The 15,785-nt window shown below is 42.5% G+C and overlaps 1 non-coding gene across 1 annotated transcript; it reads left to right on the forward strand.

Annotated features, from left to right (window-relative positions):
* Window positions 1-14,092: 14,092 nt before the first annotated feature.
* On the forward strand, window positions 14,093-14,164 carry TRNAQ-CUG (transfer RNA glutamine (anticodon CUG)). Its single transcript has one exon. It is a non-coding gene; the product is annotated as a tRNA-Gln (tRNA).
* Window positions 14,165-15,785: the final 1,621 nt, after the last annotated feature.

The following is a 15,785-nucleotide window of genomic DNA, read 5'->3' on the forward strand; positions in this document are numbered from 1 at the left end:
GGGCCAATTTCAATATTGTCCTTTTGCAATATTACTTCTGTTTTATGTTTTGTCTTTTTGGCCAGGAGGCATGTGGGATCTTAGCTCCCAACCAGGGATTGAACTATACTGTCTGCCTTGGAAGACGAGTCTTAACCACTGGACCGCCAGGGAAGTAAGTCCCTTGTCATCCCTTCTCTATGCTTTAAAACATGTAATTATGCATCAATAGATTCATTGCCTCTATGGGTAGGAGCAAGAGTAACAAAAACTCATGTTATAGATATGCTGATTTTGTTGCTAAAAGCAAATGTTTGACTGGCATTCTCTGTGACATCCTTATCAAGAAGGCTACAGATTAACCACAGGGGAGTAAGGTATGAAAAAGAACTGGCAAGAAAAAGAACGATAATGGCAAAAGCATTCTACTGTTTCACTGATTACGAAATGCTTTTGTATTATTTCATCTGACCATAAAACTACCTTGTCGTTAATAGTTATTAATAGTTTCATTATATTATCTTGCAGATGTGGAAATGAAGCAGGGAGAGCTTGTCTGACTTTCCAAGGCCATGTGAGCTCTAGGTGGAGAAGCTGGAAGCCCAGCAGGGCTTTAGGATGATACTGTTCAGAGAAACTGTGGGGGTGGGTGTACAAATGTGCATCTTTGCTGAGAACAGCAGTTAAGTGTGTTAAATCTCAGGTTCAAATATACATGACAGTGTTTCAGAAAAGGCTCAAAACCAAGCAGTATTATCTACCCCTAAATCCTAAAGGAGTCCATCTTAAAGGAAATCAATCCTGAATATTCATTGGAAGGACTGATGCTGAAGCTCCAATACTTTGGCCACCTGATGCAAAGAACTGACTCATTGGAAAAGACCCTGATGCTGGGAAAGATTGAAGGCAGGAGGAGAAGGGACAACAGAGGATGAGATGGTTGATTGGCATTAAGAGGGTAACAGGCAGGAAGGCCAGGGATCTCCAAAGGGAGGAAATAGCCTGCAAGTGTCAGACATTTTTATCTCTCTTAATTGGCAGGAGGAAACAAACTAGGGATATTTTTTCCTTCTCTATACAAATTTAAAAGGAGGTTTCTCTTAAAATACTCTGCTGCCATAATGACACTTGGTTTCACCTGAAGTTAACTATTCTCAAACCTTGAGATAACCAATGCATTTTTCTTATGGAAATGTTTGTCTTAAGCTATGTTAACATAGTATACATTTACCCCAAACTCTATCTTCAAGTTGGTTCTGCCTAATAGTTCAGAACCTACTTGACAAACTGGTATGTTATACTCAGATATTGTTCCCTTAATCTATGTAAACGAAACTATTTGTACGGTAATCTGTCCTTCTACAAGATTCAAGTTAATCATTTTATGGCCCAGGATGAACCATTTGCTGCCAAGATTATGCCAAAATGCATCTTATGGTGAGGGCCTGGTGCCATTCTGAGTTTTAAGACATTCCTTTCTTTCATTAACAGACTGCTAGTGACTATATAACATCCAGCTGAAGACTAGCAGGCGGGTACTCTTTCTGCCCCCTTGTGATGCCTATGTCAGAAGCTTTCTCTATCTGCTTTTTACTTTAGTAAAACTTTACTACACAAAGCTCTGAGTGATCAAGCCTTGTCTCTGGCCCCGGATTGAATTCTTCTCCTCCAGGGGCCAAGAATCCCGGCATCTTTGCATGATGCAGCAACAACCTTTCAGCATCACCAACCTGATAGACATGAGTTTAAGCAAGCTCCCAGAATTGGTGATGGACAGGGAAGCCTGGCGTGCTGCAGTCCATGGGGTCACAAAGAGTTGGACACAACTAAGCAACTGAACTGAACTGAACTGAACTGAAGGGGTATTTACTGAGACAAATTTGCCCAAAGAATTTTCAGAACCAAAGAGCAGGCTTCATCTACTACAGTTCAAGTTTGATGCTGGGCTCTGGACCATTTGGAGAGAATCTTGCTTCTTTAAAGACCTGAGAGCCACAAGATATCTCTGGACCAGGAAGGGAAAGGACTATGATGTGAGGAAGGAAAACTGGAAACGCCGGGGAAAGTCACTGTGTTCACATTAGGGTTTCTTGACCTGGGCGTTTGGGAGGGATGATTTTTTTGTCTGTTGTAGGGAGCTGTCTTGAGCATTGTAGGGTTTAGCAACACCCCTGGCCTCTACCAGTGTCCGTAGCATTGCCCTTCCCCATCCCTAGTTGTGACAAAGTATCTCCATACATTACCAAATGTCCCCCAAAGGACAAAGTTGCCTTGGTTGAGCCACTATTTAAGATGAGTCAAGCTGAATTAAATAATGAAGATTTAAACTTCGTGTTTACCAGCCTGCACATGAATTGCATTTTAGTATTTTTTTTTTTTATTGCTTCAAACTATTGTAAAGTATTTTTTAAAGGAATGCAATCAACTTGTCAAGTGCTTTTTGGGTGACCCTCTATAGTCAGGAAGATTCCCTGAAAAAGGAAATGGCAACCCACTCCAGTATTCTTGCCTGGGAAATCCCATGGACCAAGGAGCCTGGTGGGCTACTAATCCATGGGGTGGTAAAGAAATGGACATGACTTAGAGACTAAGTCATGTTTAGAGATTAGTTGCTAAACAACAAAAAATCAGGTATAAATAAAAGAGGAAATTATGGTCTCAAGGTAAAAGACTAGAGAAAAATTTCAGATTCTTGAGATAATGGCAGTAGAATATTACCTGGAGCCGAAATACCTTGTCTTCCTCTTTTACATTAAATGTAAGCTGTTGGTAGGCATGTAAAATGATCTTGATGTTGGTGTCAGCGACTCCTTTAACGTGTGGAGAGCCTCTACCTCATATCAAGCTCACTAATGCTCAATCATGGCTTCCCTGGTGGCTCAGTCGGTAAAGAGTCTGCCTGCAATGTGGGAGACCTGGGTTTGATCCCTGGGTTGGGAAGATTCCCTGAAGAAGGGCATGGCAACCCACTCCAGTATTCTTGCCTGGAGAATCCCAAGGACAGAGGAGCCTGGTGGGCTACAATCCATGGGGTGGTAAAGAAATGGACATGACTTAGAGACTAAGTCATGTTTAGAGATTAGTTGCTAAACAACAAAAAATCAGGTATAAATAAAAGAGGAAATTATGGTCTCAAGGTAAAAGACTAGAGAAAAATTTCAGATTCTTGAGATAATGGCAGTAGAATATTACCTGGAGCCGAAATACCTTGTCTTCCTCTTTTACATTAAATGTAAGCTGTTGGTAGGCATGTAAAATGATCTTGATGTTGGTGTCAGCGACTCCTTTAACGTGTGGAGAGCCTCTACCTCATATCAAGCTCACTAATGCTCAATCATGGCTTCCCTGGTGGCTCAGTCGGTAAAGAGTCTGCCTGCAATGTGGGAGACCTGGGTTTGATCCCTGGGTTGGGAAGATTCCCTGAAGAAGGGCATGGCAACCCACTCCAGTATTCTTGCCTGGAGAATCCCAAGGACAGAGGAGCCTGGTGGGCTACAATCCATGGGGTCACAAAGAGTCAGACACGACTACGTGACTAACTTTAACTTTAGTGATGAATCACAAGGGCCCAGAGCCATTTCTTTCAAATTTCTGATGAGAGACGCTCTCATGACTGTCTCCTAGAAAAATAAAATTAAAATACCATAAGCAATAAGATTTTGAACTTCTTTCAAGGAAGTCATGCATAAAGACCACTTAATTTTTACAGGGCAAGAGGCTTGTAATATCACAACTTCTGAATGCTGAAAGAACACAAGGATTGCTGGAGAAGTATAATATTCAATTAATGATTTCCTGGTGAAGGAAAATCCATTGGTGAAAAAATAGTAATGCAAATAAATTAAACAATTAGTATTTTGATCCAACCTTTCATTTCAGCTCCAAGAATACCATTATAACTTTGAAAAGAATCTAAAGAGGGATGTAAATCCTTAAGAGAACTTCCTTGCAGAAATTTCCTGAAATTTTAATATGTGTTTAACTACTCAGTCACGTCTGATTCTTTGTGACCCTTAGGACTGTAGCCCACCAGACTCCTTTGTACATGGGATTCTCCAGGCAAGAATATTGAAGTGGGTTGCCATTTCTTCCTCCAGTGGACCATCCCGACCTAGGGATCAGACCTGCATTTCCTGTGTCTCCTGCATTGCAAGCAGATTATTTGCCCATGTACTAAAAAAATCATTCACTTTGGCCACCTGACTCAAAGAACCAGCTCATTGGAAAAGACACTGATGCTGGGAAAGATTGAGGGCAAGAGAAGAATGGAGTGACAGAGGATGAGATGGTTGGATGGCATCACTGATTCAATGGACATGAGTCTGAGCAAACTCCAGGAGATAATGGAGGACAGAGAAGCCTGGCGTGCTGCAGCCCATGAGGTTGCAAAGAGTCGGACATGACTTGGTGACTGAACAACATTATGGAGAAATCATTAATGACCACTTTAGTGGACATTCATCTTTAAAAATAGTTTTGGCCATCTACAATTTGGATGTTCATCTTAGATTTTAGAAATCCCCCTTCTAATGAATCTTGGAAGGAGGTGGGCTTAGCCACAACCATAGAAGAAGATGCTATATCCTTGCTCTTCTGGGATCTCTCTGAGACCTAGCCTCCATCAGTTAGATGATGCCATTTGGAGCCCACAGCCAGTGATATGGTGGCTGTAAGAGTTGAGTTCTATGGTGGTGACAGCTGAAGGAAGACTGAGTTCCTCAGGACAGCATTTGGAACTGGGGCTGCCAGAGGTGCAAGCCATAAATCTGAGATTCAGAGATGACAATGGCGTAGCGGGGAAAGAGGGAAGAGGGGGGTCACACCAGACAGGTTCTGCCTTATGATTTGGGGTGTTGCTATTGATTGCATAGCCCTATGCCAGCTCTTTAATTCTTCCAGTGATTCTGGGAGTCATTCCTTACGTCTTTAATGAACCCCATTTCATGTTTAAGTCAGCTGGAGTTGGGTTTTGCTGCCTGCAACTAAGAACCCTGAATGATACAATTATTAACTTCTAAGAATCTCATTAACAACTGTAAAAGCAGAAAATTTGTTTTCAACACAAAACTTAGTAGTAGCAGTAGCAGTAATAATAACAATAGTAACTGGAGTGCTTATTCTCTGCCAAGTACTGTTCTAAATTCACCGCATCTATTAACTCACTGATCCCTGACAACTGTGTGCTATGAGCAAGCTGAGGCACAGAGAACTTGAGGGCATGACTGGTAAAATGCAGTCCTGGGCTTTGAATCTGAGCTATTTGATGTCAGGGTCTGTCCTTTTAATAGTTATGAAGTAGACACCTACCTAATTTGTGAAAAGTTTCCTTTTCCATTGCTCTTTTAATTTTCATATTTCTTCAGGGAAGGATTCCTTATCTTTTCTTTGATCATTTCAAGAGACTTTACACTCCACAGTGAGGATAAAAGTGCTACACCCGCAACAGCCACTCAGCCAGGATAGAATCTTCATTCATTCACTCATTCATCCAGAGGACGTTTAAGAACCTCCTACAGCAGACCCCCCTAAAATGGCCCCTAATGATCTCTGCCTCCTGGTATTCATGCCCTTGTATATTCCTCTCCCTTTGAATATAGGCTGGCCTAGTGACTGGCTTCTAACCAACAGAATGCAGCAAAGGTCATGCCATGTCACTTCCATGGTCAGTTCATATAAGATCGCAACTTTTCTCTTGCTAGCACAATCTCTCTGTTTCCTTCTTGGCTTGCGTGTTTGATAAAGTAAACTGGAATGGAAGAGCTGCCTACACAGACAGGGACTGAGGGCAGCTTCCAGGCAAAAAGCCAGGTAGGAACAGACTGTTCTTCTAAGAGCCCTTAAAGAACTGAACTCAGCCGACAACCATATGAGCTTAGAAGCAGATCCTTCCCCAGTCAAGCTTTCAGGTGAGACCCCAGCCCTGGCCAACATTTCAACTGCAGACCTGTGAGAGACACTGGAGCAGAGCATCCTGGTTAAGTCATGTCAGAATTCCTGAATCACAGAAACCGTGATATAAGTAAGTGCTGTTTTAAGCTACTGAGTTTGTGGTTATTTTTTATGCAGAAATATGCAACTGATACTGTAAAAGAAAGTGTGTGCAGCACTTTTTCTAGGTAGACCAGATTCCTGCCCTTATGGAACTTACTGAGACAGGAAGGAGGTAAGGCACAATGTTTAAAAGAATGACAGCCTTTGAGGACACGACATAAACTGGTTAGAACCAACTAAGTCCAAAATGGTGGATGAGTCAATTTCCACTAGAACTTGAGCCTCAGAATATGCTCAGTGTAACACATCATCAGGCTAAATGGCATATCTATAGGCACCATGACTATTCTAAGGCCTACCATGAAAGGCCAAAAAGTGGGTTATGGCCTAATTCATGGAAATCCCTGCTCTTTTCCCAAAATAGTTTGAATAATCTTCCCACATAGCCTGTGAAATTACCTACCCCTATAAAAACTGATGGCCTTCCCAGGTGGTGGTAGTGGTAAAGAATTCTCCTGCCAGTGTAGGAGCTGTGGGGGTCGATCTCTGCGTCAGGAAGATCCCCTGGAGGAGGAAATGGCACCCCACTCCAGTGTTCTTGCTGGGAGAATCTCATGGACAGAGGAGCATGGTGGGCTACAGTTCATGATGTGCAGGAGTCAGAGAAGACTGAGCATCTGAGCACATAAAAACTGACAACCAGGTACCCTGGGGCCTCTCGCCTTCTCAGACGGTCTACACTCTGTGGAATGTGTTTCTCCCAAGGGTCCTCTCACTTTCTGAGATAAACTGTGTTCTGCTTTTGGAATATGTAGCTTTCTAAATAAACATGCTTTCACTTTACTATGGCTCACTGTTGAATTCTTTCCTGCATGAAACCAAGGACCCACACTTGGCAGCCAGTCCCAGGGACTCCTCAGGTCCTGGGACATGACTCTCCGCTCATGCCCCTCTTCTTCCTGCAACAATATGAAAAAAATGAGCATAAATTTAAGTAGTTACTGGTGCACTAAGAAAAAGAAAATACAGTGATGCTATAGATCTGTACATAGGACTATTCATATTAATATAAATTAAAATGAAATAAAATAAAAAACTTAATTCCTTAGCTGCAGGAGCCACATTTCAAGTGCTCTATAGCCACATGTGGCTTGACTCTTGGCTCCTGTATTGATTAGCACTGATTATAGAACATTTCCAACATTCCTATCACAGGAAGTCCTGTTGGGCAGTGCTTTGCAGAGAATGACTGGGGAAGTTTGAAGGACTTGTTTTTCTAAATGAGAAGCTAGTAAAGGCTTTTCAGAGACAGAAGTGTTTTGGTATGACTAGAAGGAAGAAGAGAAAGCCAGTCTTGCCAAGACCAGGTTCAGGATGTGAGGCAGAGAAAGTAAGATGCATGCAGCTCTTTGGGTGGAAGCCATTGTGGTGTGTTTGAAGACAGTGTGGGGAGAGCTTAGTGTTATAGGAGGAGAGGAGGAGTAGGAGTGGAAGGTAAGGCAGGAGAGGGGAGCTAAGGGGCCAAGTGGTATAGGTTCATGTCCAGGGTCAGGAGCTTGGATTATGTTTTTTTTTTTTGGATTATGTTTTAAGTGCATCAGGAAGCACCAGAAGTCTTGAGTAGGGGAGTGACATGATAGGATTTGTGTTCGTACTCTCAACAGGCCACTTTGGTATGTGAAGAATTGATTGTTGGAAATAATAACCAACAAATGATTATTCAAAAAACAATTGCTTAATGGGGGAGATAGGATGGTCATGTAAGAGATGATTGCCATAGCCCAGATGCGTGCCTGTGTGCTCAGTCACTTCAGTCATGTCTGACTCTGTGTGATGCCATGGACTGTGGCCCGCCAGTCTCCTCTGTCCATGGGATTCTCCAGGCAAGAATACTGGGGTAGGTTGCTATGCCATCCTCCAGGGGATCTTTCTGACCCAGGGATCAAACCTGCGTCTCTTACATCTCTTGCACTGGCAGGCAGGTTCTGTACCACTAGCACACCTGAGAAGCCCTTGAAGCTAGGTATGGGTGTCCTGAAGTGTGTGCAGTAGAAGGCTGTGGGAAGACGGGCAACGTTCCAAACAATGAGAGTCCACTGCTATCTGAGCGGCAGAGCCCAGGAAGGCTGCTGGTTTAAATAGAACCAGGGCCTGGGCTGAGCTTCAGAAGGGCAGCTCTGTGCTGCAGGAATCATGAGATATGGGTTCTACTATCAAATAGAGGTATTCTAAAACAAGATGGAGAGGAATGGGAGCCAGGCCTTTTCTTGGAAGTAGGGCACAAGGATAAGTCATTACTAGTTCACTAGTCTGTAACCGAGCAGACTTCTTCCTGTCACCTGGGAAAAAATGGAAGAACTACAGGTATTAAGAAATTCAGTAGGGACCTCCCTGGTGGTCCTGTGGTTAAAACTCTACTTGCAATGCAAGGGCCGTGAGTCTGATCCCTAGTCCAGGAACTAAGATCCCACGAGCTGCAGGACAACTAAGCCTGTGCGCCACAACTGCTGAGCCCTCATACTGCAACAGAAGATCCCACGTGACGCAAAGAAGGTCCCACAGACTGTAACTGAAACCAGACGCAGCCAAATAAACTTAAAAAAAAGAAAAAAAGCTGGTAAATAAGACTCATGATTCTCAGGGGGTGCAGTCTTCCCTTACGTATTTATATCATGTTTGCTATTGCATATTTGTCAGATTATTTGAGTTGCATTTGTCTAGGTTCCACGAGGGTTGTTTGTTTCCTTTCCTCATGGTGTATGATAATGCCTCAAGTAACAGCACTAGTAGGGACCAGTAAATATTTAATTAGTGAGTGAATAATATTAATAATAAAAAGAGTCATACTAATAGAACCACACAGGACACATGTTAAGTATCAAGAACTAAGTATTTCACACATATTAACTCAATTACTTCCTGCAAGAACTCTATGAGTAAGTCCAATTATTTCCCACATTTTGTTGAGGAAATTAAGGCACAGAGAGTTTAAGTAAGTCACCCAGTTCAGTCAGTTTAGTTGCTCAGTCGTGTCCGACTCTCTGTGACCCCACGAACTGCAGCATGCCAGGCCTCCCTGTCCATCACCAACTCCCGGAGTTGGACGTGGACCCAAACCCACGTCCACTGAGGAGGTGATGCCACCCAACCATCTCATTCTCTGTCATCCCCCTCTCCTCCTGCCCTCAATCCTTCCCAGCATCAGGGTCCCTTCAAATGAGTCAGCTCATTTGGCCACCATCAGGTGGCCAAAGTGTTGGAGTTTCAGCTTTAGCATCAGTCCTTCCAATGAACACCCAGGACTGATCTCCTTTAGGATGGACTGGTTGGATCTCCTTGCAGTCCAAGGGACTCTCAAGAGTCTTCTCCAACACCACAGTTCAAAAGCATCAATTCTTCTGTGCTCAGCTTTCTTTATAGTCTAACTCTTACATCCATACATGACCACTGGAAAAACCATAGCCTTGATTAGATGGACCTTTGTTGGCAAAGTAATGTCTCTACTTTTTAATATGCTTTCTAGGTTGGTCATAACTTTCCTTCCAAGGAGTAAGCTTCGTTTAATTTCATGGCTGCAATCACCATCTGCAATGATTTTGGAGCCCAGAAAAATAAAGTCAGACACTGTTTTCCCATCTATTTCCCATGAAGTGATGGGACCAGATGCCATGATCTTAGTTTTCTGAATGTTGAGCTTAAGCCAACTTTTTCACTCTCCTCTTTCACTTTCATCAAGAGGCTCTTTAGTTCTTCTTGGCTTTCTGCCATGAGGGTGGTGTCATCTGCATATCTGAGGTTATTGATATTTCTCCCGGCAAGCTTGATTCCATCTTGTGCTTCCTCCAGCCCAGCGTTTCTCGTGATGTACTCTTCATAGAAGTTAAATAAGCAGGGTGACAATATACAGCCTTGACATACTCCTTTTCCTATTTGGAAGCAGTCTGTTGTTCCATGTCCAGTTCTAACTGTTGCTTCCTGACCTGCATACAGATTTCTCAAGAGGTAGGTCAGGTGGTCTGGTATTCCCATCTCTTTCAGAATTTTCCTCAGTTTATTGTGATCCACACAGTCAAATGCTTTGGCATAGTTAATAAAGCAGAAATAGATGTTTTTCTGGAACTCTCTTGCTTTTTCGATGATCCAGCGGATGTTGGCAATTTGATCTCTGGTTCCTCTGCTTTTTCTAAAACCACATATAATCAACTATATTGCAATAAAAATTTTAAAAAGAGAAAAGCCCTGTATGTCACTTTAAAGTCACGGGGCGGTGGCCGGGAGGAGCTACCCCACGCCCCCACGCCCGAGGCCAGGGGCGGCGGCCGGGAGGACCAACCCCACGTCCAAGGAGCCCTGACTGCGCAGGCGCAGAAGGACCTAGAGGAGCTATCCCACGTTGAAGGTCAGGAAGGGCGGCGGTGAGGAGATACCCCTCGTCCAAGGTAAGGAGCAGCGGCTGCGCTTTGCTGGAATAGCTGTGAAGAGTTACCCCACGCCCAAGGTAAGAGAAACCCAAGTAAGATGGTAGGTGTTGCAAGAGGGCATCAGAGGGCAGACACACTGAAACCATACTCACAGAAAACTAGTCAGTCTAATCACACTAGGACCACAGCCTTGTTTAACTCAAGGAAACTAAGCCATGCCCGTGGGGCAACCCAAGATGGGCGGGTCATGGTGGAGAGATCTGACAGAATGTGATCCACTGGAGAAGGGAATGGCAAACCACTTCAGTATTCTTGCCTTGAGAACCCCATGAACAGTATGAAAAGGCAAAATGATAGGATACTGAAAGAGGAATTCCCCAGGTCAGTAGGTGCCCAATATGCTACTAGAGATCAGTGGAGAAATAACTCCAGAAAGAATGAAGGGATGGAGCCAAAGCAAAAACAGTACCCAGCTGTGGCTGTGACTGGTGATAGAAGCAAGGTCCGATGCTGTAAAGAGCAATATTACATAGGAACCTGGAATGTCAGGTCCATGAATCAAGGCAAATTGGAAGTGGTCAAACAAGAGATGGCAAGAGTGAATATCGACATTCTAGGAATCAGCGAACTAAAATGGACTGGAATGGGTGAATTTAACTCAGATGACCATTGTATCTACTACTGCGGGCAGAAATCCCTCAGAAGAAATGGAGTAGCCATCATGGTCAACAAAAGAGTCCAAAATGCAGTACTTGGATGCAATCTCAAAAACAGAATGATCTCTGTTCGTTTCCAAGGCAAACCATTCAATATCACAGTAATCCAAGTCTATGCCCCAACCAGTAACTCTGAAGAAGCTGAAGTTGAATGGTTCTATGAAGACCTACAAGACCTTTTAGAACTAACACCCAAAAACGATGTCCTTTACATTATAGGGGGCTGGAATGCAAAAGTAGGAAGTCAAGAAACACCTGGAGTAACAGGCAAATTTGGCCTTGGAATACGGAATGAAGCAGGGCAAAGGCTAATAGAGTTTTGCCAAGAGAATGCACTGGTCATAACAAACACCCTCTTCCAACAACACAAGAGAAGACTCTACACATGGACATCACTAGATGGTCAACACCGAAATCAGATTGATTATATTCTTCGCAGCCAAAGATGGAGAAGCTCTATACAGTCAGCAAAAACAAGACCAGGAGCCAACTGTGGTTCAGATCATGAACTCCTTATTGCCAAATTCAGACTGAAATTGAAGAAAGTAGGGAAAACCACTAGACCATACAAGTATGACCTAAATCAAATTGCTTATGATTATACAGTGGAAGTGAGAAATAGATTTAAGGACCTAGATCTGATAGATAGAGTGCCTGATGAACTATGGACTGAGGTTCGTGACATTGTACAGGAGACAGGGATCAAGACCATCCCTGTGGAAAAGAAATGCAAAAAAGCAAAATGGCTGTCTGGGGAGGCCTTACAAATAGCTGTGAAAAGAAGAGAAGCAAAAAGCAAAGGAGAAAAGGAAAGATATAAGCATCTGAATGCAGAGTTCCAAAGAATAGCAAGAAGAGATAAGAAAGCCTTCTTCAGCAATCAGTGCAAAGAAATAGAGGAAAACAACAGAATGGGAAAGACTAGAGATCTCTTCAAGAAAATTAGAGATACCAAGGGAACATTTCATGCAAAGATGGGCTCGATAAAGGACAGAAATGGTATGGACCTAACAGAAGCAGAAGATATTAAGAAGAGGTGGCAAGAATACACAGAAGAACTGTACAAAAAAGATCTTCACAACCCAGATAATCTGATGGTGTGATCACTGACCTAGAGCCAGACATCCTGGAATGTGAAGTCAAGTGGGCCTTAGAAAGCATCACTATGAACAAAGCTAGTGGAGGTGATGGAATTCCAGTTGAACTCTTTCAAATCCTGAAAGATGATGCTGTGAAAGTGCTGCACTCAATATGCCAGCAAATTTGGAAAACTCAGCAGTGGCCACAGGACTGGAAAAGGTCAGTTTTCATTCCAATCCCAAAGAAAGGCAATGGCAAAGAATGCTCAAACTACCGCACAGTTGCACTCATCTCACACACTAGTAAAGTAATGCTCAAAATTCTCCAAGCCAGGCTTCAGCAATACGTGAACCGCGAACTTCCTGATGTTCAAGCTGGTTTTAGAAAAGGAAGAGGAACCAGAGATCAAATTGCCAACATCTGCTGGATCATGGAAAAAGCAAGAGAGTTCCAGAAAAACATCTATTTCTGCTTTATTGACTATGCCAAAGCCTTTGACTGTGTGGATCACAATCAACTGCGGAAAATTCTGAAAGAGATGGGAATACCAGACCACCTGATCTGCCTCTTGAGAAATTTGTATGCAGGTCAGGAAGCAACAGTTAGATCTGGACATGGAACAACAGACTGGTTCCAAATAGGAAAAGGAGTACATCAAGGCTGTATATTGTCACCCTGTTTATTTAACTTATATGCAGAGTACATCATGAGAAACGCTGGACTGGAAGAAACACAAGCTGGAATCAAGATTGCCGGGAGAAATATCAATAACCTCAGATATGCAGATGACACCACCCTTATGGCAGAAAGTGAAGAGGAACTAAAAAGCCTCTTGATGAAAGTGAAAGAGGAGAGTAAAAAGTTGGCTTAAAGCTCAACTTTCAGAAAACGAAGATCATGGCATATGGTCCCATCACTTCATGGGAAATAGATGGGGAAACAGTGGAAACAGTGTCAGACTTTATTTTTCTGGGCTCCAACATCACTGCAGATGGTGATTGCAGCCATGAAATTAAACGACGCTTACTCCTTGGAAGGAAAGTTATGACCAACCTAGATAGCATATTCAAAAGCAAAGACATTACTTTGCCAACAAAGGTTCGTCTAGTCAAGGCTATGGTTTTTCCTGTGGTCATGTATGGATGTGAGAGTTGGACTGTGAAGAAGGCTGAGTGCCAAAGAATTGATGCCTTTGAACTGTGGTGTTGGAGAAGACTCTTGAGAGTCCCTTGGACTGCAAGGAGATCCAACCAGTCCATTCTGAAGGAGATCAGCCCTGGGATTTCTTTGGAAGGAATGATGCTAAAGCTGAAACTCCAGTACTTTGGCCACCTCATGCGAAGAGTTGACTCATTGGAAAAGACTCTGATGCTGGGAGGCATTGCGGGCAGGAGGAGAAGGGGACGACAGAGGATGAGATGGCTGGATGGCATCACTGACTTGATGGATGTGAATCTGGGTGAAGTCCGGGAGATGGTGATGGACAGGGAGGCCTGGCGTGCTGCGATTCATGGGGTCTCAAGGAGTCGGACATGACTGAGAGACTGAACTAAGTCACCCAAGATCATAGCTAATAAGCAGCAGAGTTAGGAATGGAAGCTGTTGTAGAGGTGGTGCTCTGATACTTTGTTACAACATCTCTAAATGAATGAACTCATGCACAAAGAATTAAGGACCCCCTGGCATCTCTACTTTTGGACAAGGAGCATGCTAAGGCTATTTTCAGATTTTTCTTTTGAGGATGAAGACATCCTGTCTACCTGGTCTTTCATCGGATCCATGAAGGGAGCAGCTGGCTTGCAGATAACTAGATGCACACACCAAACACCTGGATGTAGCTGGAATAGGATAGGAAGTGGCCGGAGGGGCATGCTACAAATAACAGCAGACGTTGAGTAGCTGAGGGGTTCCATGGTGTAATGGTTAGCACTCTGGACTCTGAATCCAGCGATCTGAGTTCAAGTCTTGGTGGAACCTAGTTCCTTTTACTTTCTAATTATTTGGAGCTTCCCTGGTGACTCAGATGGTCAAGAATCTGCCTGCAATGTGGGAGACCCGGCTTCAATCTGGGATGGGAAGATACCCTGGAGAAGGAAATAGCAACCCACTCCAGTATTCTTGCCTAGAGGACTCCATGGATGGAGGAGCCTGGTGGGCTACAGCCCATGAGGTTGTAAAGAGTTGGACACGACTGAGCGACTAACACACACTGAGTAAGAAAATTCTGAGAATTTAGTTCAGTCAGAGAAAATGGGGATGGGACACCCAAACCTGGGTGCCAGAAAGACCCTACAGGTGTACACTGAACAACATTTCCTAAATATGACTTTAAAAAAATGAAGATAAAATACAGGATGAAAGTAATTATAAATTATCATCAAGATGAACATATATGGGTTTATTTGTTGATTATAAAAATGAAAAAGTGGGATTAAAATCTACACTTACAAATGTTATAACAGGGTAGAACTAGCTGTATACAGGAATATTATGAAGCATGACTGATAATATTACTTCAGCAATAATGGTGTGGTCTTCTTGTGGTTTACGGAATAATGGTAGAGCCTAAGGCCTAGTGCTTTTCTTTTTTCTATAATTGCCTTTCTATTTCTTAATCTACTACTGATCCTGAGAGTTTTACCTGACAGCCATTAAAAATGATATAATTTAGTCTTCCACATTACTCTGAAACCTAAATTGGAAACAAATATTTCCTAAAAAGCAATTACATATTTCTGTGCTTATTATACTTGCTGTACATATATTATAAAAGTTGAGTGCTTTATGTTAGAGAAGTTAATCTGAAATCATTCTTAATTAAATTCCTCATTCTCTGTACTTGTTAGAAGAAGTAAAATGAAATGGTAGGAACATCAAAGGTAGAGCATTGTTATTGTATGTTTGGCAAACTATGAAAATTAACATTTGAAAAGTACTTCACTGTGTTGATGCTTTATTATTGTTTAGCTATAATAAAGATGGAAATGTGAAAATATTCCAGGTGGTTATATCTTATAAATAAAGGAGAAAATCAAGTAAACACAAAGCATAATAATAACAATGTCTCATGTAAGATTTTGAGAAATATTTTTCACATGTATTATTCTTACTGCATATTTATAACAACTCTAGGAAGTTGATTTCTGCTTTATTGACTATGCCAAAGACTTTGACTGTATGGATCACAACAAAATGTGGAAAATTCTTCAAGAGATGGGAATACCAGACCACCTGACCTGCCTCTTGAGAAACCTGTATGCAAGTCAGGAAGTAACAGTTAGAACTGAACATGGATCAACAGACTGGTTCCAAATAGGAAAAGGAGTACATCAAGGCTGTATATTGTCACCCTGCTAACTTAACTTATATGCAGAGTACATTATGAGAAACGTTGGGCTGGATAAAGCATAAGCTGGAATCAAGGTTGCTGGGAGAAATATCAATAACCTCAGATATGCAGATAACACCACCCTTATGGCAGAAAGTGAAGAAGAACTAAAGAGTCTCTTGATGAAAGTGTGAAAGAGGAGAGTGAAAAAGTTGGCTTAAAGCTCAACATTCAGAAAACTAAGATCATGGCATCTGGTCCCATCACTTC

Source organism: Bubalus kerabau, chromosome 8 (genome assembly GCF_029407905.1).
Source record: "Bubalus kerabau isolate K-KA32 ecotype Philippines breed swamp buffalo chromosome 8, PCC_UOA_SB_1v2, whole genome shotgun sequence".
Lineage (NCBI taxonomy): Eukaryota > Metazoa > Chordata > Mammalia > Artiodactyla > Bovidae > Bubalus > Bubalus kerabau.